The following is a 24269-nucleotide window of genomic DNA, read 5'->3' as shown; positions in this document are numbered from 1 at the left end:
AATAATAATGATGACCCTGGAAGGCAACGGCTCTCCTAGTTGCCAGGGACCTCCCTGGCAGCCTTAACCACAGACTCCAAAGAGTCTGCCAGGGCAACCTTCTGACCCCTCCAGGGGCTGCCCACACACTTCCCAGACATTCCCAGGAACCCCAAGATTTTTACTCAAGTCAGATTGTAGGGCAGGGAAAAAGACCCCTTTTCCTTGACCCACTTGATCCACTGATCGTTCTCACAGGTCCTGCCTGCTTCCTAAGAGTGTAAGAAGGTGATGTGTACACTGGAAAGAGAATTAGTTCTGGAGTTTAGGAAAACTTGAGTTCAAATCCCTCCTCTGCTGCTTGTTGCTTGCATAACGACAGCTTCAGTTTCCTCACCTGTAAAATGAGGTGGTTGAACTAGATGGTTCCTGAAAGCACTTCTGGCCTGAAATGTGTGATCCTATGACCTCCATCTGGCACCACAGGCCAGTTTCTCCATCTGCAATAATATAGCAGATACTCATTAAGCATTTACTGTGTTCATAGTGGTGCATCCAGTAGTGGGGTCAATCAGACAATCAATCATTAAGGACTTAACATCATGCTACTTGGTGGGAATACAAAGAAAGGCAAAAACATGATCCCTATCCTCAAGGAACTTCCATTCTAATGGAAAGAGACAAGTATGTACACAGACTATGTCAAGTAAGTACATGGATGGCAGTCTCAAGGACGGGAACCAGGGAAGGCCTTCTGCAGAAGGTGGGGTTTGAGCTGAGTCTGGAAGGAGTCCAGAGGAGCTGAGGTCAGCTGAGGGACAGCCCTTGTCCTCAAGGAGAGCACAGGCCAGTAGGAGACCAAGATACCAAGGCAAGTATCAATAATACATAAAATTATGTGGTGTATTAAAGAGACAGAAAGCAAAGACCGCTATGTGGACAGAGGGGACCAGGGGAACCTTCCAGGAAGGAGCCTTTGATCTGGTATTTAAAGGATGGCTAAGCAAAGTTGACACAGAGAAGAGATAAGAACCCCTTCCCTTCTTTCTTTGCAGAGGAGAAGCATCATGGGTCCTGAGTAGTGCATCCACTGGCAGGCTTTATACATGTGTTGGTTAGTTTTTCTGAACAACTTTCATTTCCATTTTATTTTTTTCTTGATTTTGATAAAAGAAGGAATTGTGGACGGGTAAAGGAGGAATGTACCATATTCAGAAACAAAGGGGATGTGAAAACAAGGTATATGAACAAAAGCATTTTTAAATGACACAAAAACAAAAAAAAAAAAGACAGAAAGGGTGGTGGCCCATAAGTAGAAGGAGGGAAGGAGGACATTCTAGGTGAAGGGAACCCTGCAAACAAGGGCCCTGAGGAAAGCAAGCAGAGGACCTGGTCAGAGGGCAGGAGCTGTCCAGCTGGACTAGAGTGGAGAGTGGGAGAAGGTCTGGAATGTGGAAGGACCTGCAGATGTGCAAAGGCTGGGGAGGGCCATAGTGTGCAAAGAAGTGAACCCCAGGCAAAGAAGTATGAAGTGGACTCTGACTGTAAGAGTGAGCCAGAGAAGGTTGTGAGCAGGGAAATGAGGGGACCAGAACTACACCCAAGAAAAGCTTTTGGAAGCTGTAGGGATAGATAGATGGATGGGTGGGTGGATGGATGGGTGGGTAGATGGATGGATGGATAGATGGATGGATGGATGGATGGATGGGTGAATGGGTGGGTGGATGAATAGGTGGGTGGTTGGATGGATGGATGGACGGATGGATGGATGGATGGGTAGGTGGGTGAATGGGTAGAAAAGAAACAGAGAATGAAATGAGGAAGCTCTATTACTTATTTATTTAGGTTATTGTTAAATAGAGAATAAGAAAGTGGTAACGATGGCGCAGACTATAGTGATGGCAGTGGGAATAGGGAAGAGAGGAGAGAGTAATACCCTTCAATGTCACTCCTGAGTTGGGACCTTGTGTCCTTTCATTGTCACGATGTCTTTGGATGTAGACACTTGGAATGTTACAGACAAGACATTGTATCAGTGTCCCCTAAATGGTCATAGAACATAAAACCTCAGAGAAAGGAGCAGCCTTTGAACATAAAAGGTCAGAGCTGGGAGGGGACCTGAGAACAAGGAATGTGGCGGGGGGGCCTTAGAATGGGGAATGTTAGAGCTGGGAGGGGCCTTAGAGATCTAGTCCAACTCTGTCATTTTATAGCTGTACAAACCAAGGCCCAGAAGGTAGATCATCCAGTAACTTAATGGCAGAGGTCTCCAAACGCAGACCAAGGCCTCTTTCCAACACACCACAGTGTTCTCAATCCCTTTTTAATGTCCCCGGAAAAGGGACAACTTTAGGAACACAGAGTTATGAGACCTTTCCAAAGAGCCGAGATTAGCTTTCAGGACTGATGTCAGTAATGAAAACCCTGTGTACCCCAACTTGTCCCTTGGGGCCACTGTGGGCAGATGAATTCCAGGGCTGGCACAGACCATGGATCTGGCCCAGGACAATTCCTGGGTTGGAAGCCTAGAGTCTCTTTATTCCAACCCCTCATTTTTCAGAGAGGGAAGTTGAGGCCCTTAGTAGAATCAGACCTGGTATTTCTGACCCTCATCCGAACAGAGATAAGAAAGGTAGGGGCCATGACATGCACTGGCCCCAGGAGAGTCCAACTATGAGAGAGGGGGCAGTCTATCCCATTCCTCTCCTCCCCTGACTGGCCTGTGATCTCACACTCTCCCTTGCACTGTCTTATACAACCTTGTGGGGGTAGAGAATCATGAAGGACAGTGAAGTAGAGAGAAGGCAGGCTCCCTCATGGAGAAGATCTATAATCCTCCCCTCCTCCCCCCCCCCCCAGGATTCCAAGACCTGAATAAAAGTCCCAACCAACCTCCCCAACTTGTAACCTTGGCCTTGAAAACTGAAGGATCAGTTGAGAGTTGGAGGGGGCCATAGGGGTCATCAAGTGCCTTCATTTTACACTGGAGATACTGAGACCAAGAAAGACAGAAGGACGAGCTTGCCCAAGGTCACACTGGTATTGTCAGAATCAGGATTCAAGCTAATACTGGGACTCCAAGTTCAGAACTCTTTCCCCTCTATCACATCAACTCTAAATGGAAAGGTCTTTCTCAAGGTCATGCATATAGTCAGGATTTGACCTCAAGCCTTCCAACTCAATCCCAAATTCTTTCCACTGAATGAGAAAAAAAAAAACAAAGGTGAGAGAATCTCACTATAGATATACTAGAAAGTCAAGGAATGGAGTGGGGAGGATCAACCAATCAATCTATAAAGATTTCTTAAGCACCTGCTAGGTACCAGGCACTGTGGTAAGTCTTGGGGGTACAAAAGAAGCAAAAGACAGCCCCTGATCTCCTTAAGGAGGGGCAGCTAGGTCTGGAGTCAGGAAGACTCATCTTCCCAAGTTCAAATCTGACCTCAGACACTTCCAAACCAAGCGACCCTGGACAAGTCACTTAACCCTGTTTGCTGTGGTTTCTTCATCTGTAAAATGAGTTGGAGAAGAAAATAGCAAACCATTCCAGTGTCTTTGCCAAGAAATGTGGTCACAGAGAGTCTGATGGGAATGAAATGACTGAACAACAAAGTCTTTGAGGAGCTCACCTAAGGAGAAAGACAATAAGCTAACAAATGAAAACAAAGCAAGCTATACACAGGATAAATAGTAAATAATTAAACCATTAACCAAGGGAAGGCACTAGGAAAGCCTTCCTGTAGCAGATAGGATTTAGCTGTCATTTAACAAAAAGCCAGGGAGTGGGTAGTAGGTGGGGGTAAAGAGAGAAAGCCTACAGGCAAGACGACAGAACTGTGGAACCACGAGGAGGCCAGTGTCAATGGACGGAAGAGTATATGGACCGAGAAAGGGAAGTACAAGACCAGAAAAGAAGGCTTTTACAAAGGGCTTTGGAACACCAAACAATGGATTTTGTATTTGATCCTGGAAGCAATAGCAAAGTCACCAGAGTTTATTGAATACATTGTGGTGGTGACATTGTCCTATATGTGCTTTAGGTAAAATCACTTTCGGGACTGATCAGAGGCTGGATAAAAATATTGAATGCTTCACAAATTTGCATGTTAAATGAGTTGAGGCTACACAGAACTAGATGAACTTTAGAGCAAGCGATTCATTAACCCATGATTTTGGCCATCAACCAGATATTTGATGAACCTGACTAAATCAATGGGTTGTTCTGGTGTGTTGTAGACTCTGCCATAAGCCAAGGGAGGAGGTGAAGAGATGAATTTCCCAGGTTACCTTTGGTCTAGTATTCTGAAGAAGGAATGCCTGGATAGAATGTTAGGTGGCCCTCAGGGACCCTGGAGGTCCTGTCCAACACAGAGAGCCTAGAGTGTCAGGATTTGATGTATATATATGGGTATGTATATACATATATATGTATATATGCATGTGTGCATGAATGGGTACATACATATATACATATGTATATATACACATGCACATATACATATATACATATGTACACATACATATATACATCTATACATATGTATACATATGTACGTGTGCATCTATACATATGTACATATATGTGTGTACATATATTTATTTCAACATTTACTTCAAAGTTCCCTATTACAACACAGATCCCTTCTGTGCTGCTTATATAATGTTCTAAGTGACATTTTAAAAAACCCTATCTTTTCAAGGGAAAAAAAAGATCCTTTTTCTTCCTTCTATCCATTCCTTTTCCCTGAGAAAAATAAAGGTAGGAGGGAGAGCCCTTATAACAAATATGCATAGTCAAACAAAATAAATTCCCACATTGACCATAACTAAAAAAAAAAGTCTTAATCTGCAAATTTAGTCCATCTCCTCCCTGCCAGGAGGGGGCAGCATTCTTTCCCAATGGTCCTCTGAAGTTATGGCTGGTCACTGCATTGTTCAGAGTTCTTAAGTCTTTCAAAGTGATTTACAATGTTGTTGTTACACGAATGATTCTCCTGGTTCTGCTCCCTTCACTCTGCATCAGTTCACACTGATGTGGAAACCTTCCTGGTTTTCTCTGACACCATTCCCCTTCATCATCTCTTACAGCACAATGGTATTCCATCACAATCACGTACCGCAACTTGCGCAGTCATTCCCTGACTGATGGATGCCCCCTAGTTTACATTCTTTGCTGCTACAGAAAGAGTTGCTATAAATATTTAGGTCCATATGGATTCTTTTCCTTTCTTTGATCTCTTTGGGCTGGGTTGTAGCATTGCTGGGTCAAAGGCTGTGCACAGTTTTGTGACTCCCTGGGCATGGTTCCAAATTGCTTTTCAGAATGATGAGACAGTTTATGGCTCCTCCAAAAGTGCAATCACGTGCCCATTTTCCCACAGCTCCTCCAACATCTGTCATTTTTTTAATCAGTTTAGACAATCTGATGATCTGAATGACTTCTTATAGCCCTCATCCAAAAATTCATTCCCTGGTGGTCAACCTTTCAGTAATGATCCAGGTTGGTCATTAGAGGAAAGTCAGCCATCAGTCAATATTCAAAGATTCACCAGGTCTGGTTTGACATTCAAGAAACCAGGACCATATTGGTGGTATGGTGAGGTTGGAAGATGACTTCAGTGGAGGCATCAGTCAATTAACATTGATTGTTGGAAGCATGGTATGGAGGTTAAAAAGCCAGACTTGGAGTCAGGAGACCTGGATTCAAATCCTACCTCAGATGCTTATTGGCTGTATAACTCTGTCACACAGGTCTCCTGACCTCAGTTTTCTCATTTGTAAAAAGAGGGAACAACACTAGATGACCTCATAAATCTCTTCCAACTTTAAATCTATGAGATTATGATACTAGGCACTGAGGTCCTACTGTGGGCCACGCACTGGGCTAGCTCATAGGGAAACAAAAAACAAAAATCAGTTGCTGCCTTCAAAGAGTTCATATTCTATCTGGGAATATACCATGTCCCTACATAAGTACCAAAATAAAAATGAATATATAGCACAAGATAATTGGAGTGGGGAAGGGCAGGGCAGGCATGAATAGCTAGGGGGATGAGGAAAGGTTTCATATCGAAGGTAGCATTGGAACTGAGGTGTCTTTGAAGATAGCTGGGGGTTCTAAAAATGGAGATGAGGAAGAAGGACTTTCCAGACATGGGGTTCAGCCAATGCAAAATCAAGGAAATGGGAGAAGGTCATGTATGACAAACATGGCCAGATGGAAAAGAATAATCAAAAAAGCATTTGGACAGTCAATCAATCATCACAACAGGCTTAGAAACTTTATTAAGAAGCCCATTGAGACTTGGATTTGGGGTTTCCAATATCCCATAGTTGTCTTTTGTGTGAAGGTTACTGAGGTCTAATTGCCACACCAGTGAGGAAGGTGAAAAGACCGAAGTATGTCCAACAATCCCTTTCCTAGGATATAGATTGTCCTTTTTTTCCCAAGCCAAATTTTCTGGGCTCAGGTGAAACTGGAGAGATTGTCGGTTCACACCATCCCCAGACTCTAGGAATCTGGAACGTCCTCCCTGAAGCCTTACCATGGCATGGGTAGTCAAGCAATGGTTGCTCTCAGAACAAGACCCAGACCTCTTGGTGCCCTGGACAAGAGCCCTTTTTACTGATGATCAGTGTTCCCAGAGTAGGTAGAGATAGCAGGAATTTCTGAAATATCCACCTAAGGAAGGTGAGAATGGGAAGAAGGGAATCAGGATGTATATAGTACCTCCTCAGGACAGGCAGAGTTCTAAGCACTTTTTACAAATATCTCATTTGATCTTTATCACAATCCTGTGATGTAGGTATCATTATTATCCCCATTTCACAGCTGAGGAAACTGAGTCAGACAGAACTTAAGTGACTTGCCCACAGTCACTTAGCTAGTAAGTATCTGAGGTCAGATTTGAGCTCAGGACTCCAGTAATCTATCCACTGGGTCACCAGCTGCCTCCACTGAGCTAAATGAAGGAGCCTCAAAGAACAACGGATTTGGGGTAAGATATGAAATTAAGGAAGAAACTTCTGTCCAAAGAAAAAGTTAGGATATCATATAGGAGTAGAAAGAGAAAATGCATCTTCCAAAATTCATCTACTCTAGTCACCCTATCTGGCTCCATTCTGGGACACCCAAGGGGTGGACAAGATTCTGTCTTAATTCTTTAGGGAACTCCCTGAACCATTGTGGAAAGACCCCATAAACTAGGAGTCAACCAGTCTAATTTCAAAAACAGATTATCAGCAATGTGGCCCCAGACAAGTGACTTTACTCTTTGGGCCTCAGTCTTCTCATGTATCTGTAATAGGAGTTTGAGAACAGAATGACATCCTAGGGTTTGTTAATTGGTGGGAAAGGCATCTCCTCTCAGTCTTGAGGCAGACTTGGGATTATTGTGATCTGTTGGCCAGAAGGCGGAGTTGAGCCACAACCATAAACTTTTAGAGTCTGAGATATAGACTGAGAAGAGGTGGGAACATCAAAGAAATGAGTCTTCAGCCCTGTTTTGGGTGTAACCATCTGAGGTGACAGACAGAAGGATAAATTTGAGACTAAAAGGAAGGCAGAACTATGACAGAGAAGAGAGATTAGGGAGAGCCTTCTCAAAAGAGAAAGTGAAGCAGAAGCTCTTGCTTATACTTGCCTTTCAGGAATGAGAAAAAGTTCCCCAGAACGAGGCCTTTTCCCCAACTTTCCCTTCCCATGCCCATCCAATAACAGACATTAATAATAATATTCCACTTTACCTACACATTTTTGGTATGCTGATTTTTGCCTCAAACTTAAACAGGTCAGGAACTAGAATCTAGTTCACAGAACAAATCCCCTTAATAAAAGGATTTGTTCTGTAAAATTTGGACTTAAGTCAAAAGGCTGCACCCAAGGACCTAGAAGATCACAGGTTACCCACCCCTGAACTAGATAGAGATAAACAGAAATGTAAATTAGGACAAAGAGTCAAACCTCTGTTTGGGTGTTAGGGATTTTCCTAACTGGGGGCTCTGAGCTACGGTGTGTATGCTGCTAACTTTTTATCGAAGTTCTATGAAACAGGTGAGGAAGGTACCATGTGGACCTACATGCTATTACACTGATCCATAGTTGAACCAGCAAGACAGAGTGTGTTGTTTGTCTATCATTCTCAAAGAGGACAATGACATCACAAGGGTGATGTCCTGACTTCGGAGAATTGGATATAAGTGACGTAGAGCTGCACCAAGTCATCGGTCTCACTCTCCCAGACTCATGGAGTGGAAGTTCCTTGTGGCAAGGCAAAGGTCAACATGGTTGGTTTAACAGGGTGTAGCTGATTAAATCTCCAGATAGAAAGGAGGCACAGGGGAAATAGCAGTGCCTCGAGAGAAGCTCTGAACCCTGAACCACCCAGGAAAGGCCAAGGAAGGATTCAGCTCTGACACAACTGGGAAGGGACAAGGGGTCAGAAAAGATGGAGAACCATTCATCCACTGGTGCGATGTATAAAATGAAAGCCTGGATGTGAATAAAGGCCCCGCCCAGCTCTGACATCTCCCATTCTAAGGCCCCTCCCACCTCTGACATTCCGTGTTTTAAGCCCCCTCCCAGCCCTGACATCCCTTGTTCTCTTCCAATTGTTTTTAGGAGAGGAGGGAAATACATTTATCAGCTGTAAATGAGAGACTTTTACCGTGGGGGAGGAGAAGGTTTGACAAAGCCTCATTGAGTTTTCATGATGTCACCTGGTCTAGCATTTTCTCATCCCTCAAGAATGTGTCTGTTGGTGTTGCCCTTTCTTGGTGGATTGAGTGATGAAACACGGTTGATGGTAAACAAGTCTCTTCCTACAACCAGCCAACCCTTGATGGCTCCCAGCCAGCTCCCCCTCCACTGACTTGGGCTTCTTTCTCACTCCTTCCACAGCACAGCCCCAGCAGGCAGGGGACTGGAAACTGCCTCCTCCCTCCCCTACATCTGGTAAACCAAGTCGGAGTGGAATTTGAGTGAATCTTTGAAGGTCCAGTGGAAAATGTTATGGATTTGGGAACACAGCACCTAGGTTCGAATCTTGGCTGTGTGACCTTCCTCTCTGGGCCTCAGTTTCATCCTCTTTGAAAAGAGGGACTTGGACTCAATGAGCTTTCCTATCCCTTTCAGCTCAAAACTGATGATCCACATCACAGCAGTGATGACCTAGTCAGTCCTCCCATGCACACCCATGCTTAAGAAGCTGCTGAGTCTCCCTATTACCTGTAGAATGAAAGCAAGGTCAAAGGGTCTTGGCTCACAAGCAATCTGCCACTAGATCCTGTGGAATTTTGGGCAAATAAGTCACTTTGCTCCTTGTAGCTCTATAAAATCAGAGGCTTGGACCGGATGACCTTGAAGGTCCTACCTCAAAATGTATAGTTAAACTCCTCTGTTTAGCCTTCAAAGCCTTTTTCAACAAAAGCCCACTCCCTCCTTCCTGCACACTAGGGTCCAGCTAAACTAGTTTACCTGCTGCTTTTCATACCTAATCTCTTACCTCTGTGTCTTTGCCCTGGCTGTCCCCCATGCCTGAAATGCCTACCTTCCTCGCTTCTGCCTCTTAGAATTTCTAAGCGCCTTCAAGGCTCAGCTTAAGCACTGCCTTTCTACAAGAAGCCTCTCCCAAACCTTTTCCGTTACTTTGTACATTTACTTTTATCTGCTTATCTTGTAAAAATATTTGGCTGCCAGGTGGCAAAGTGGATAGAACGATAAACTTGGAATCCAAATACTTGTTTGTAAATTCAAATATGGCCTTACTGTGTGACCCTCGTCAAGTCACTTCACTCTGCCTGCCTCAGTTGCTTCATTTGTAAAATGATCCGAAGAAGGAAACGGCCTAGCACTACAGTATCTCTGCCCGGAACACTCCAAATGGGGTCACAGAGACTCAGACCTGACTGAATGATAATACTTATAAGGGCTGTTCCCCACGTTTGAAAGTAAGCTTAAGCAGGGCAAGAACTGCCTTCCCTTCTATTGTATCCCCCTCACCTAGCATCGTACCTGGTACGCTTAATAGACGCTTTTTGATTGACTAATTGATTGACTTCCCACAATGCCACGTCTAGCTGATTCCTCATGGTTGTTTTCTCTGGTCTTGCTTCTGCTGTCTTGGATTTTCATTTCATGATCCCCAGCCCAATGTGACAGACGGCCCAACACACAGGGGCTTGGTAGACTGAGAATAACAATAAAAGGCCATAGGGAGAGAGGTCACAAGTGTCACAACAACCCTGGGAAGTGGGTGGCGCGTTATTATTGTTTTCCAGATGAGGAAACTCAGCTTGAGAAAGTCACTTAGCCAAGGTCCAAGAGCCTTGGAGTGGCAGAGAAGGCAAAGGGTTTTGGATCTCCTGACTGCCTCACCAACTTGGTGGGTAGGTGGGACTTTGCCTCTCTGGGCCTCAGTTTCCTCCTCTGTAAAAATGAAGGGTTTGTCTTAAATGACCTACCAGCCTTTTCCAACCCCACCTGAAAATGATGATGGCCCTGAAAGGGTTAAGGCCTCTTCCCCCTCAAACACTGGCTTCTGGTATGAAATCCTCAGGCTGCTTGAAAGCTGAGCAGAGCTCTGATTTTCCCCAAAAAAGGTAGGCGCTTACATTTCTGTGCTGTATTGCTCACAAACAGCTTGGGTCAGTTCTCTAACTTTCCAAAACTGAAGCCGGGCAGCTGTCAGGCACTGGAGTTTGCTTTGGCAGGGGCAGAGGCTGGTCAAAAATAGGGCTCTTGATATGATGGGCGCTGCTCCCGAAGGGAGGCAGGGAGTTGTTGTGGCCCCCAAACCCCAAAGCTTCAGATGAGGGAGGGGGCTGTCCAGGGAGGACAGTGCCCAAGGAGGCTGCCTTCCAAGGCAGAGAGAGCAGCCTTGGTCTGCCTGACCCCCCTGAGGGCCATAGGGAGCAGTCACAAAGGTTTAGACCAGGGGTGGGGAACCTGCAGCCTCAAGGCTACATGCGGCCTTCTGGGTCCTCAAGCTTGGCCCTTTGATTGAAGTTTAGATTCATTCAAAAGGCCACACTTGAGGACCCAAAGGGCCTCAGATTCCCCACCCCTGGTTAGAGTTAGTCTCAACTCCCAAGACAAATCTGCCCAAAGGGTAGATCCGTCCAGAGATGAAAGGGGTACTCCCTGTCTGTCCCTGTGGCCCTCCACTGACGGTGGAAGGAGTCTTCTAGCAGAGGCCACTAGTCTGACCAGCCACTAGCACCTAGCACCGTGCCCTGAGGAGGCGCCCAGGAAATTCATTCCCAGGATCATCAAATTTTTTAGCTCGAAGATGGAACTCCGAGGTCCTTCTCACTTTGCAGAAGAGGTATAGAAAGTTTAAATGCCTGACTCAGGGTCACAGATAGGAAAAATGCCTGAGGCAGGATTTGAACCCAAATCTACTCCAAGTCCAAATGGAATCCAAGGAATTCCTCTTCAGTTAGGGCTTGGACTGGTCCTCTTCTGAGGTCGAATCCTAAAATCATAGGATTCTAGATTTTGAGCTGTGAAGAATCTTAGAGGTCCCCTATTAGTATATTCAACATTTATGAAGCCCCTACTATATGCTAGGCACTGAGGGTAAAAAACAAAGTGGCTCAGAGTCTGCCTTGGCAAACTGTACATTCTACAGGGGAGGAGGGAAACAATATTTATATGATCAGTACAAAATCAATGCAAGGAGGCTGGGGGAGGGGCACCCAGGCAGCTCTAACATCATCGTCAAACAGACGAAGAAAAGGAAGCCAAGAATGCCCAATCACCCAAGAGAGGCAGTGGTGGTGATGGTGGAACCCAGATCTTCTAAATACACTTTCAGGAACTCTCAGCTCTAAGATCCCGGGGTTCTCAGATTCCCCACTGCTCCCAGCCAAGCTTATTGGGAGAGAAGTGTCAGAGTGGGAATTACAATGCCTCTTTGCTTCTCTCCTCCATGGTGCCCATCATTGTGTTGGACTCCTAGTAGGCACCTTCTCAGAGCTGATCCATCAGAGCTGTGGATGGAGGGAAGGAGGAAGCATTAGTGCAAGAAGGGATGGTCACAAAAATCACACAGTTTCAAGTCCCCTAGTCCACTTTGTAGCTTAATAAGCATCCCTGCTCCATCCCCAGAAGTAGTCATCCAAACTCTACTTGGAGACATCTAAAGACAGAGAGCTCACCACCTCTTTCGAGATGGCACTCACTACTGATATCCAACAAATATCCTGATATCCGATGAAATCTGCCTCCCTAAAACTCCAGCTGTTATCCCTGGTTCTGCCTTCTGGGCAGAATATGTTGAATTCCTCCTTCCTGAGCTCTCTTCATATCTCCTTCATGTCTCACCTAGCCCTCCAACCTTCTTTTCTCCAGGCTGGACAAGCCTCTGCCTGATCCTCCTAGGACCAGGACTCCAGACCCTTCCCCATCCTGGCTGCCTCCTCTGTGCACCTTCCAGATAACCAATGTCCTTCCTAGACTGGGGCATCTAGAGCCAAACACAGTTCCCCTGGGTGGGTTCTGAGGACCCTGATCACCTCCTCATTCCTGGAAGCAACACCTCTCTCAAATATGCCCCAGATCACCCCAGCTGCCATAGACACCACACCAAGTCTGAGACTTCCACTGAAGAAACTCCCCCAACCAATGTAGATGGGCACAGACTGCGATTTTCAGCCTCTAGACGAGGCCACATGGCCCTGCTACTGATCTGCCTCACTCCGAGAGGTCCAATGACTTACCTGGGGTCACCAGCCAGTAGGTGACAGCAGTGAGGCTGAAACCCAGGCTGTCCTGACTCCAAGGTGGTCAACACACAGTTTACTTATATTATAACTATTCCTATCTTATCTATGGGGAAACTGAGGATCAGTGGCAGGAAATGACTCGCTATGGTCAAAATCCTCCTATTAAACATCAGAGACTGGCGAAACCTGAAGGAAATCTAGAGGCTACCTGGTCTAACCCACTTATTTTACAGATGAGGAAACTGAGTCCTTGGAGGGGAAGTAACTGGGCCACAGTTCAGATTTTCCTACCTCACTTTCAATCAAAGCCTGAACTCTGGTAAATAGAGGCATGACTTAGAACCCACGACCCCTGGCCACAGGATGCTTACACTTTAATGGGGAGCGACCCCCATGAGAAACAGTCCAACAGTGTGATAGGAACAGAAGGAGCTGTTGGGGCACTCAGGTGCCCTCCACCTGCCATGGGGGAGCTGGCCAAGTCAGCTGTAAAAATGGGGGGAGGGAGGCCCAGTGTACAGGAAGCATCAGATGAGGTGACAGCCATGAAATCATTCTGGAAAAAAGCAGCAAATGATGGGCTGTGGGAGGGAGGGAGATGAACACAGGCCAGAGTGAACAGAGATTCCAAGGAGACTGCCAGGGAAGGGCCGGAACGTGAGAGGTCAGAGCCAGGCTAGGAAGACCATCGGCTACTGCAACCTTGCAAGGGTTAATCCCTGCCCATCCCACCCCACCCTCCAGTCAGCACTGCCTTCTCTGAGCTAGGGGAAAGGCAGAGAGGCTGGGTGGACAGGTCGGGCTGAGCTCAGGAGGTGAATGGTAACCTTGGAGACCCAGGCACTCCTCCAGAAGGGGCTTCTGGGTAGCTCCTGGCTAATAGGAAAACTTGTCACCTTGGCATCCTCATCTTCAGCTGCCTTCCTGCTCTAGTACCCTGCTAGAGGGACCTTAGAACAGGGGATATCAGAGCTGGGAGAACCCTTAGAACCCAGGAGCTATCAGAGCTGGGAAGTCTCTCAGTTCTCAGGGAGGCACTTGGCAAGGAGAGGGCTGGACAGCAGGGACATAAGTAGAGCCAATATAATAATGGCCTAGGCAGAATCATCATCAATCAGGAAAGCATGGCAGGGCCCACAGTGGAAGCTTCTCTGAGGTGGCAAGATGGTGAATGACAAGGAGATGGTCAGAGAATATGGAGGGAAATGAGACACATGAGGACTGGGAGGATAGTCAGGGAAGGCTTCCTAGGGAATACAGAGTTTGACCAGGGCTCTGAAAAATGAGGACCAGGAGGAGGGGGAAGAGGATGAGGAGGGAGAATATTTCAGGCGGAGGCAAGAGCTCAGGAACCAGAGGGCAATGTGTCTGGAGAGAGGGACACAGCGGGGCTGGCCTTGGGAAAGAGGCCTCTTTCTGTGGCAGGGGAGGCTGGAAAGGGGAGCAATTGAGTGCAGCAATAAGTATTTGAGTATACTCTGGGTATTTGGGGGCATCTGGAAACTTATAGGATGTAGGTCTATGAAGACAAAGGATTCCTAGAAGCCAGCCTGGGTGAAGCGAGCAGGAAAGAAATGCAGTGTATTGTGGTGGGTCTGGATTATGGTCTAAGGGCAGGAAGTAAGTGTGGACTAATATGGAAATCGAGAGACCTTGAGTGTGGTCATCATCGTGTGTGGGTATCCATGCACGGGTGTTGCCTCATCGGTGCTGAAGCTTGGTTTATAGAAGTAGAAACAAGCAATGATGAGCCCTAACAGCAGCATCCATCTACTGCTGCTCTGAATTCTAAGCCCAATTGAGCTTGACTCTGGGTTTCTATCTCAAGAGAGTACCCTTGGGGTAGATGACAGAACAGAGCAAACTAATCTATAAGCACAGGACAGGCAGGGATGAGGACACCCACTCCTTCATACGCACATGCACACACACACACATGCATGTACATACACACGCATGCACACACATACACACACATGCTCACACACTGGGTCTTAGTTATAAGAACTCAGCCCCAGAAACCTGCCCAGCATCACACAGAGTTGGATAGCTAGACGGGGGGACCCAAATCCATCCAGGTTGTCCCAAGTCTCTCTGTTACTGATACCAGGAAAAGAAAGACAATATGGTACAGGGAGGATTTTGCAGATCAGCAGAAAAACATTGTCTCTAGAGTCAGAGAACCTGAGTTCAAATCCAGCCTCTAACACTTAGAACCTGTGTGACTTTGGATATCACCTAACTTCTCTGGACCTCAGTTTCCTTATTTGTAAAATCAGAGAAGGGTTGGATCAGATCATCTCTTAAGTATCTTCTCTGTATGTGATCCAGGGTCAGACAAGGGACCTCTCTGAGCCTCAGTTTTCCTTATCTGGAAAATAAAGGAAAGGTTCTTATGTCCAAGTGAGGATCATGAGAAGGAGTTTGGCCACCTTCTCCATGCCTCCAGTTAGACCAGAAGCTCCTGGAGGGCAGGGACTCACTCTCTTCCTGATTGGCTTCTCCAGGGCTTAGTTAGCCCAGTGCCTGGCATGGAGGAGGATTTAGGAAATTCTCTATCTGCCAAGTCTTCCAGTCCTTCCTGTTTTATTGATCAGGAAATAGCCAGATTGGAAATGGAACTTGGCCAGGATCCCCCAGGGAGGAAGCAACAGACCCAGGTCCCATCCCCAGGGCCCCAGACTCCAAAGCTGGTATTCTTTCTCCGGCAGCTAGATGCGTGGGGGACCCGGGAGGTGCCCTGCTGGGTCGGACCATATTTGGAGTGAAACGGAGCTAACAGCCGGGTCTCCCTCTCCCACTCCCTCCTGCCTGAGTGGAGGAACAAGTCCAGCAGCTGCTCAGATGGATGAGTCAGGGGGCCCACTGCACCCCCACCTAGGGCTCAGCTTCCTGCTCAGCCCCTGCTGTGGGGGAGGGGAGGAGAGAGGGACATGCAGGGACATCGGGCTGCCTGTCACAGAGTGCTTGGTCAATTTCCTCTGGCCCTTATCTCTGGTTCCCTTTCCCTAGGATTGTGGTTGGATGGAGGGCTGAAGGGGAGGCCGCATCCTGTGGCATCATAGAATTTAGGGCTGCAAAGCACCTTGGAGGCCACCAGAGAGGCTGTCAGGTCTAGTAGGCAGGTCTACACTGCTGGAAACAGCAGGGGCTCCAAACAACCCCCTCTTTGAGTCAGTGGGCTTCCTTCAAGGTCCCAGTAGAAGCCAACTTTTCATTTATTGGAAACTCCTTAAGAGTTGGGGCTGTTCATTTTTGTCTTTGCATACCTAGTGGTGCCTACCTGGCTTAAGAGTTTACACACAGTAGGTGCTTAATAGTACATGGCACATAGTAAGTGCTTAAATAGCACATTACACATAGTAGGTCCTTAATAAATGCTTGTTGAACAGAATCAATAATTTTGCCTGCCTTCCTCATTGTAAAGGTGGGCAAAGTGACTTGCCCCTGAGTAAGTCACTTCTTCTCTACCTGCCTCAGTTTCCTCCATTGTAAAATGGGGATAATTATAGCAACTACCCTACAGAGTTGTTGTGAGGGTCAAATGACATCTCCTTTCTTTCTTCCTGCTCCACTATTGATCAACCAACAAGCACCTACTGTGTTCTGGGCACATAGGTAGAGGTTCAATGGTCCCTGCCCTCAAGAAGCTTATACTCTAGTATTATATTCTAATATTCTCCACTGATACCAGAGTCCCCTTAAGAAGAACCCTGGTGGGGTGGAGAGAATTCTGGACTGGGAGGCAAAAAACCTGGGTTCAAGTCCTGGCTTGTAATAAGGACAGCCTGTATTGTAATATCACTTTCAGATTCGCAATGGTAACTGGCCTAAGTATTATTGCTGCCGTTTTACAAACTGGTAGACTGAGGCCTGGACAGTGGAAGCCCATTGGTCACACAGCTGACCCTAAATCTCCTGACTCCAAATCTTTCCCTCCATGCTGTCTGTGTGACCTTAGGTAAGTCACTTAACTTCCTCTCAAAGACAGTTTTCACAGCTAGTAAACAAGAGTGATAAAATCATAGGCCATCTGGTCCAACACTCTCATTTTACAAATGAGGAAACCAAGGCCATTCGAGGAAACGAGGAACATAGCCGGACAGGACACGTTCCTTCCTCAATGAGTCCACTGCCTTGTTTTACAGATGGGGAAATGGAGCCCAAGGAAAGTGACTTACCCAGCACCACATAGCTAGTGTGTCTGAGGTATGCCTTCCTGATTCAAGTTTCCCCAAATCTACAGACGAGGGTCCCCAAACCCATCCAAGCTCTCAATGTCCAACATAGGTGTCAGGGACAAAAGGTTCTTTTTTTGTTATCCCCGAAGAAAGTACATAAGACACGAGGGAATCGTGGGAGTCTGTCCTCACAGACAAAGTCCATGAGTAGCTCATTGGCCATTCGCTAGAAAGCTAGAACACTGGGGAGCCACTGAGCAGACCCTCCCCAGGCACTTCAGCCCTGAGCCGAGGGCCCCTACCCCAAACAGTCCTTTAGCTGGGGTGAGGGGCAAGCCTCTTCCTTCCTTAGACAGGACTGAGACCAATCATTCTGCCTCCCTCAGCCCCTGTCTCCTTATCTGTAAAATGGGGAGAAGGGGGAGCTGAACCAGAGGGCTTCTGGGGTCACTTCCAGCTTTTGGTCTATAATCCTATAATCAACAAACACAAGGCCCTTTGCTTCAAGACTGCTGGATGATGCAGTGGTTAGAGCGCTGGGCTCAGAGGCAGGAAGCCCCGTGTTCAAATGTGGCCTTAAGTCACTGTGTGACCCTGGGGAATGTTTGTTAAAGCCCTTAGCCCAGAGCCTGGCATTCAGTAAGTGCTTCTTAAGGCTTGTTAACTTGACTTGACTTAGTTTGCCTCTGACCCAAATTAGTTGGATCACTCTGTCTCTGTCTCTGCTTCTCTGTTTTTGTGTCTTTCTTTGTCTCTGTGTCTATACATTTCTCTTGGTCTGTCTGTCTCTATCTCTGTGTCTCTATGTCATTCTGTTTGTCTCTGTCTCTGTATCGTTGTGTCTCTCTGTGTCTCTGTCTCTGTCTTTGTCTCTCTCTGTCTCTCTGTCTCTCTCTGGCCCATAACAGAAACGCTCAGCCTCACTTGGGTCTTCTGAACACCCCCATGAGGTGACTCCCCAGTCTGGGACGGTCCTTTTGGAGACACTCTGCTCCCTGACCTGTGCTCATAAAAGGAAACAGAGCAACAGAAGAAGACCAGGAACTGAACATCCAGGAAATCATCCCCCTCAGACTGGCCTGGTACATCTCCTCCATCTCCCCAGCTGTCACCTCCCCCTGGGGCAGGGTGGGAGGAGTGGGGGAAGGGATGACTCCCTCCTTCTCCCCCTTCCATGCTGTTTCCTAAAAGAAGCCACAAGGAGACCTCAAAGAGGGAGATTTGGAGGCAGGAGGCCCAGCCCCACTCGTCCCGTGGAGTCTTCATCCCCAGGCATGGAGAAGGCAGCCAAGGTCCCTGCACACCCGGGCCTCCCGCACCCAAGCCCCCTCCATGAGGGGCACCCAAACCTCCCAACTGTTTTGATTAACAAAATGCTTTTGAACAGATACCCTCTCCGTGGGTCGGCTGACTGACTTATAAATTATATGAGTTCTATGATATTAGTAATTACCTCTACATTATAACAGCTACATGCAATTAAACATTTAAAAATAGGAGCTAAAGTTGAAATAATCCTTGAGAAGTCACTGGCGTGTATGGAAGAGGGGAGCTTTAGAACCACCCCTTTGGTGGCTGAATGGAGGATGGGTTAGAGAGCGGCTAGACTTATGGCAGGTCCACCAAACAGTGACTCTTGAAGTTTTCCAGGTCTGAGACGATGAGGGCTTGGACCAGGTCCAGACGACTGTGTGAGTCATATAAGTAATAAAACCTAACACGTATAGCACACTCACTTTGGGACAGGCTTTATACTATCTCGTTTGTCCTGGGAGGCAGATGCTAATATTATCCTCATTTTATAGATGAGGAAGCTGAAGCAAACAGAGGTTAAGTGACTTGCTCACAGTCACACAATTAGCAAGTGTCTGAGACTGGATTTGAACTCAGGTCTTCCTGACTCCAGACCACACTGTGGTACCCCCAGTTACATCCAGTGATAGACTGTATGTGTTACCCCATGCCAGCCTAGGTTCAAGTCACTCACTGTTGTGCCAGCCAGGAGTGTTGGTTGAAACCAGTCTTGGTGGAGATCTGACGTTTCATACACAATACTTTTCTTCTGTTCTTTATATATAGCTAGGGAGGGAATTGAGGGGTAGGGGAAAGGATTGAGCACTGGACCTGAAGTCAAGAAGGGCCTGAGTTCCAGTCCAGCCTTGAATGTTAATTAGCTGTGTGACCCTAGATAAGTCAAATCACCTGTCTGTCTCAGTTTCCATCTGTAAAATGGGAATAATCATGGCATTTACCTCAGGAGCTTTACAATTCAGGCACCAGGCTGGAGGACTTTTTCAGCCCCAGCAATTAAAGAAACCATCCAGAAAGGCAGGAGAGGGTTGGTTGGTGGTGTGACTTGGCAGAGGAAACACTTGCCAGTAAAATGAGCCATCTTCTCAAGCATCTGCCCTCAGACAGAGGGGGAGAAGGAAGCAAAGGCCAGGCTCCTGAGGTCTGCCTCCTTAGAAGGTTTGATTCTCTTTCCCGCCCTTCTCAGTCCTTACTCAGAGACATCTAGTTCCTGGTCCATGGATAGGGCCATAAATCTAAAGCTGGCAGGAGCTTGGGGATCATCCTTTTAGCCCAACCCATTCATTTTTACAGAAGAGGAAACTGAGGTTCAGAGAGATTTGTCCAATGTGATGGAGACAGTCAGGGGCACAAATGTGTAGAATTCCAGAGGTGGAAGGGGACCCCAGTGGCCAGAAGGGTTCCACTATAACAGATCTGATAGGAAGTCATCCCTCCTCTATTGGAGGATCCTCCCCAGGCAGGCAGCACAAGCCACTTATGGGCAACTTTCACTGTTTGGGTCTCCCTTGACTTCCCCTTCTCCCTCCTGCTCCTGGTTCTGGCCTCTGGGGCCAAGGTTCAGCTCTGCCTCACTGGGCAGTCCTCCAAAGACCTCACTGAACCTCTCACACCCTACCCTAAACCTAACCCTAAATGCCTTCTCTTCTTGGGCTAGCCATCCCCAGGTCCTTCCACTGATCTCCCTAGGACCTGGCTCAGTCCCCATCCTGGTCACCTCCTCTGGGCACTCTCTGTGATTCCTAGAACTGAACTCAACAATACTTTTAGAGATCATAGAAGACCAGACTGAAAGGAACCTTGAGAGGCCATCGAGTTCAACCCCATCATTTTACAGATGAGGAAACTGAGGCAAACAGGGTGAAGTGACGTGCCCAGGGTCACAGAGCTAGTAAGTGGTTGAGGTCAGATTTGAACTCAGGTCTTTCTGACTCCAGTCCTGGTGCTCTGTCCACTATGGCACCACCAAGCTGCCCCCAAGTCCATTACCTTATCCATTATATCGTGCATGGTGAGTCCCAAACCAAAGTTCTTTTTACTACCTGACCCTTCATTCATTCATTCATTCGTTTATTCATTCATTCATTCATTCCACAAAGCAGTTTGCTACAGTAACAGAAAGACCACTTACCTAGAAGGCAGAAGATCCCAGTTGCAGCCCCTTCATAGGCAGATATAGCAGACCCAAGACTGAGGGGGCTTACACACTCTTACACGAAGACAAGGTTGCATTCTTCTAGGATCCAATCCTGGAGGATAATTGGGAGGATGTGGAAGGGGGAATGGGCCCTGAGCCTCAGTTTCCCCACATGTAAAATGGGGTTAGACAAAACGACCCCGCCTGTCCTCCCAGCTCTGACAGTCTAGGACTCCAGGACTTCTCCCTGCCTCCGCTAAGCCAGTTAAATCACAAGATCGGAATGCTGGTTAGACAGCTGACTGGACTTAGCAGGCCCTACTTTCGATGCTGTAAAAGTCAATTAGCATCAAGCCTCCCTATCAGATGATCCAGCAAAGAGCCAAGGGTATGCTGAGGAGCCATGACCCCAGAACATTTCGTCACAGCCCAGAGGAGGGGAGAAGGTTGACCGGGGACTGGGGGAGGCAGGGAGTTCTGCCTCTAGGCTCCTGCTGGGGCCGTGATTGTAGCTGACACGTGTAGAGACAGTGAGCCATGGTGGAGAGGAGGAAGGTGAGATCTGCTGTAGGGACTGAGTCTTCTCCTCAGGAGTGCCTTAGGCCAGTGGAAGGATGGCAGTAATCCTTACCCCTGGGGCCTTCAGGTGTGCAGAGCCTCTCTCCTTAGATGCCCCCAGCCCCCATCCTGTGATGTAGGTATCGGAGGCAGTGTGGTCTGATGGGGGGGTACATTGGAGTCCTTGGAGGGAGGAAGAGACAGAGTACCTCAGTTACTAGTTGTTTGATGGTGGGCAAGTCACTTACCCTATCTTTGCCTCAGTGTCCTCATATATAAAATGGGAATAATCACAGGATCTCCCTCCCAGGGTTCTTGTGAGGCCCAGATGAAACTGTGTCTGTTAAGAACTCTGCCAGCTTTAAGGTGATCTGTAAATGCCAAATGTTATTAGCCGGGCACCATAGTTTAAAAAAGATGTGGACAAGATGAAGGGCATCCAACAGAGGTCAGCCAGGGTGGGAAAGCACCTTGAAGCTCTGTCCTGTGAGGAGGGATTGAGGAAACTGAGGGTGCTTAGCCTAGAAGCCACAGAGGAATGTGACTACCACCTTCAAGGGCCTGAGGCTGACTTGGCCTCAGAGGGCAGAACTAGGAAGTTCCCTGTTTAGGCCTGATGTCCTAACAAGGAGCACAGTGCCCAAGGGGAAGGTGGGGGAGGTCGTCTTCAGCAAGAGCCTGGATGCCCACATGTTGAGCAGCCTTTGAGTTGGGTTCGCTTGCAGCTGAAGTCCTTCCAATTTTCAGATTCAGTAATACCTATTTCACAGATGAGACACTGAGGCTCGAATGTCTAAACAGGTAAGAATAGAAACTCCAACAGCCCCCTTTCCGTCATGCGCTTGCTCTCTAGGTAGGACCTCCAGATCCTAGGTCAGAGCCAAAAGGGGTAAGAGTCCAACCCCCTCATTTTACAGAGAAGGAAACTGAGGCCTAGGAATGTGAAGGGTCACCTTCAAGGTCACCCAGGCAGGAAGTAGCAGATTTGGTCCCACGTTCTCTGACTCTAGGGACAGTGCCCTCTCCATTACACCAACCCAATACTAGTTTGTAGGGATTCTGTGTTTCCTTCTGAAGACTTTCTTATCCAGTTCCAAACCCATGAGGCAAGTGGTCATGAAGGCATTCTTATTCCCCTTTTACAGATAGGGATACTGAGGCACCAGCTTGAAATCTCTGAGTCTCTTTCCTCTCATTCTCCCCCCTCCCTCCTTGACTTGGTCACCTGATTGCATCATTCCCACTCCATATAGGAGTCCCATCCCCCCACCCCACCCCCAGCAATGCCTAACCTCTGTTCTCCATAATTGAAATCCTCCCCAGCCACAACATTCCCTCCTCCACAAAGCCTTCCCCAGTGACCAAATACTTATGGTCCAGTCCTTTCACAGGAAAACATAGCCGACCCAAGCCTGAGAGGGCTTACACACTCTTACACCCAAGACAAGGCTCCATCCTGCTAAGATCCAAGCCTGGAAGATAATTGAGAGGATGTTGGGGTGGGATCCCAGCTCTTCCACACACGGCTGTGAGACCCTGGCTAAGTCACCTCTCTAGGAACTGTTCGTATCTCCACACAGTACGGAAGCAGGACTAAATGATCTTTCTGGTTCCTTTTGGCTCTGTCTCCATGAGGCTGTGATCAGAGGCCTGTGCCAAGGCTGATTCCAATCTGTGGGCTCCATGGGGCAGGCAGAGGAGAGGGAAGGTGGAGGGGACAGGGTCAGGGGCAGGGGCGTTTATGTAGCACCTGTCTAAGGGGAAAGTACAGCTCCTGTAACCAGGCTACAGCAGACCTGGGGGGGACATCCACCTCCCTCCACCACTGAGTCCCCGCTCTCTGGCTTCAGCTTCCCACATGCCCCCTCCCATCCCGGCCCTGCAGTGGGGCCCCTTTGGCAGAGGTTCATGACCATCAAAAATAGACCAAGTGTTAATGTATGTTCCCTTCCCAAGGCTTTTCTGTCTTCATAGATCCCTCACAGCTGCTGATGACAGGCCCCCCCTTCCAACAAGGAGGGGCTGGGAGAGATCCCTGGACATGCAAGAGATCTGGGTTATGGGGTCAGCTCTGCTGCTATTATTGGGCACACTTGGGCCAGGTCCTATTTCTCTCTAGGCCTCAGTTTCCTTCTCTATCAAGTGATAAGGTTATATTTAATAAAATCAAAGGCCCCACCAGCTCTCCCATCCCCTGTTCTGAGGCCTCTTCCATCTCTGACACTGTAAAATCCCATACCCCCTCTGTCTGGAGCCACATTGGACCTGACTGCAGACACCTATGTAGACAGTCATGGGTAGGCCAGAGACAGGCCTCCTGGGTTTCTAACTATCTCCCCCAGAGGATTGGAGGCCAATACCATCCAGAATACCTATGGGCTGATGCAGGCAAGATCAGACCTGCGGAAGAACTGACCTCCCTTGGATCCCTTCCTAGGTTTGACCCTCAGGGCTTTTCATGTTGTACCAAGAATCTCACCCAGGCCAAACTGACCAGATGACTGGACACCCCAGCACCGAGGTGATGCCGAGCCTACTTCATTTCTTTCTCTCCTCAGCCCCAGGTGCTCTTCTCCGGAATGCGGCCCCTCCCCATATTCTTACTGACAACTCCCTCCCCACTCTCCTCCACGCTGACACTGAGCAGCTGATGAAGAGAGAGGCCAGGAGTAGGGAAGCCTATTAGGAGTCTATGGCCAATATCCAGATAATGAACAAGGGCCTCAGCTGTGAGAGCAGAGAAGAGGGGGCTGGTCAGAGAGATTCTGAGGCCACAAGTACCCATGTTGGACACAGATGAAGGCATGGAAGAGGGCAGGGCTGGGAAACGACAGAATGGCTATCTTTGCTGCTGACCCAGCGAGGACGCCCCTGCTGGGAGCACCAGCTGTCCAAAAGCTAAAGTGCATCACACCCCTCCACTTGTCGCAATTACAAGGCCTCCAGGGCCCTCCTGGACCCAGCTGCTCTTTACCACAGCCCTGCTCTTGGCCAGCTGGTGCATGTTAACGCCTGTGGCTCCCCTTCTCTCTCCCCCATGGAGGACCACGAGAAGGATTTTTAGGGGGGCAAGCAGCTGACTGGTCAATCCCAGTGAAGTTTCCTTCTTACAAGAGCCAAAACCTTAAGAATGGATGTTTTACTGTTACAACTCTTCTGGAGATCAATTGGGAACTCGTCCCAAAGGGCTATGAAGGTGTGCATATGCTTTGACCCCTCAATACCACTACTAGGTCTGTATCCTAAAGAGATCCAAAAATAAGAGAGGAGAAGGATCCACATGTATAAAAATATTTATAGCAGCTCTTTTTGTGGTGGCACAGAATTGGAAATTGAGGGGAATGACCATCCGCTGGGGAATGGTTGAACAAGTTGTC

At 47.8% G+C, this 24269-nt stretch overlaps 1 long non-coding RNA gene across 1 annotated transcript; it reads right to left on the bottom strand.

Moving 5' to 3' along the window:
- Positions 1-11507: 11507 nt before the first annotated feature.
- LOC140499014 (uncharacterized) lies at positions 11508-23437 on the bottom strand. The gene is made up of 4 exons (XR_011965245.1): positions 23309-23437; positions 20966-21075; positions 20329-20446; positions 11508-11970 (listed from the first exon to the last, which is right to left on the bottom strand). It is a non-coding gene; the product is annotated as an uncharacterized lncRNA (long non-coding RNA).
- Between the last annotated feature and the right edge of the window lie 832 nt (positions 23438-24269).

The sequence above is a fragment of the Notamacropus eugenii genome, chromosome 4 (assembly GCF_028372415.1).
Source record: "Notamacropus eugenii isolate mMacEug1 chromosome 4, mMacEug1.pri_v2, whole genome shotgun sequence".
Lineage (NCBI taxonomy): Eukaryota > Metazoa > Chordata > Mammalia > Diprotodontia > Macropodidae > Notamacropus > Notamacropus eugenii.
Note: the sequence above shows the minus strand (reverse complement) of the source record. Positions and strands in the feature narration are given on the sequence as shown.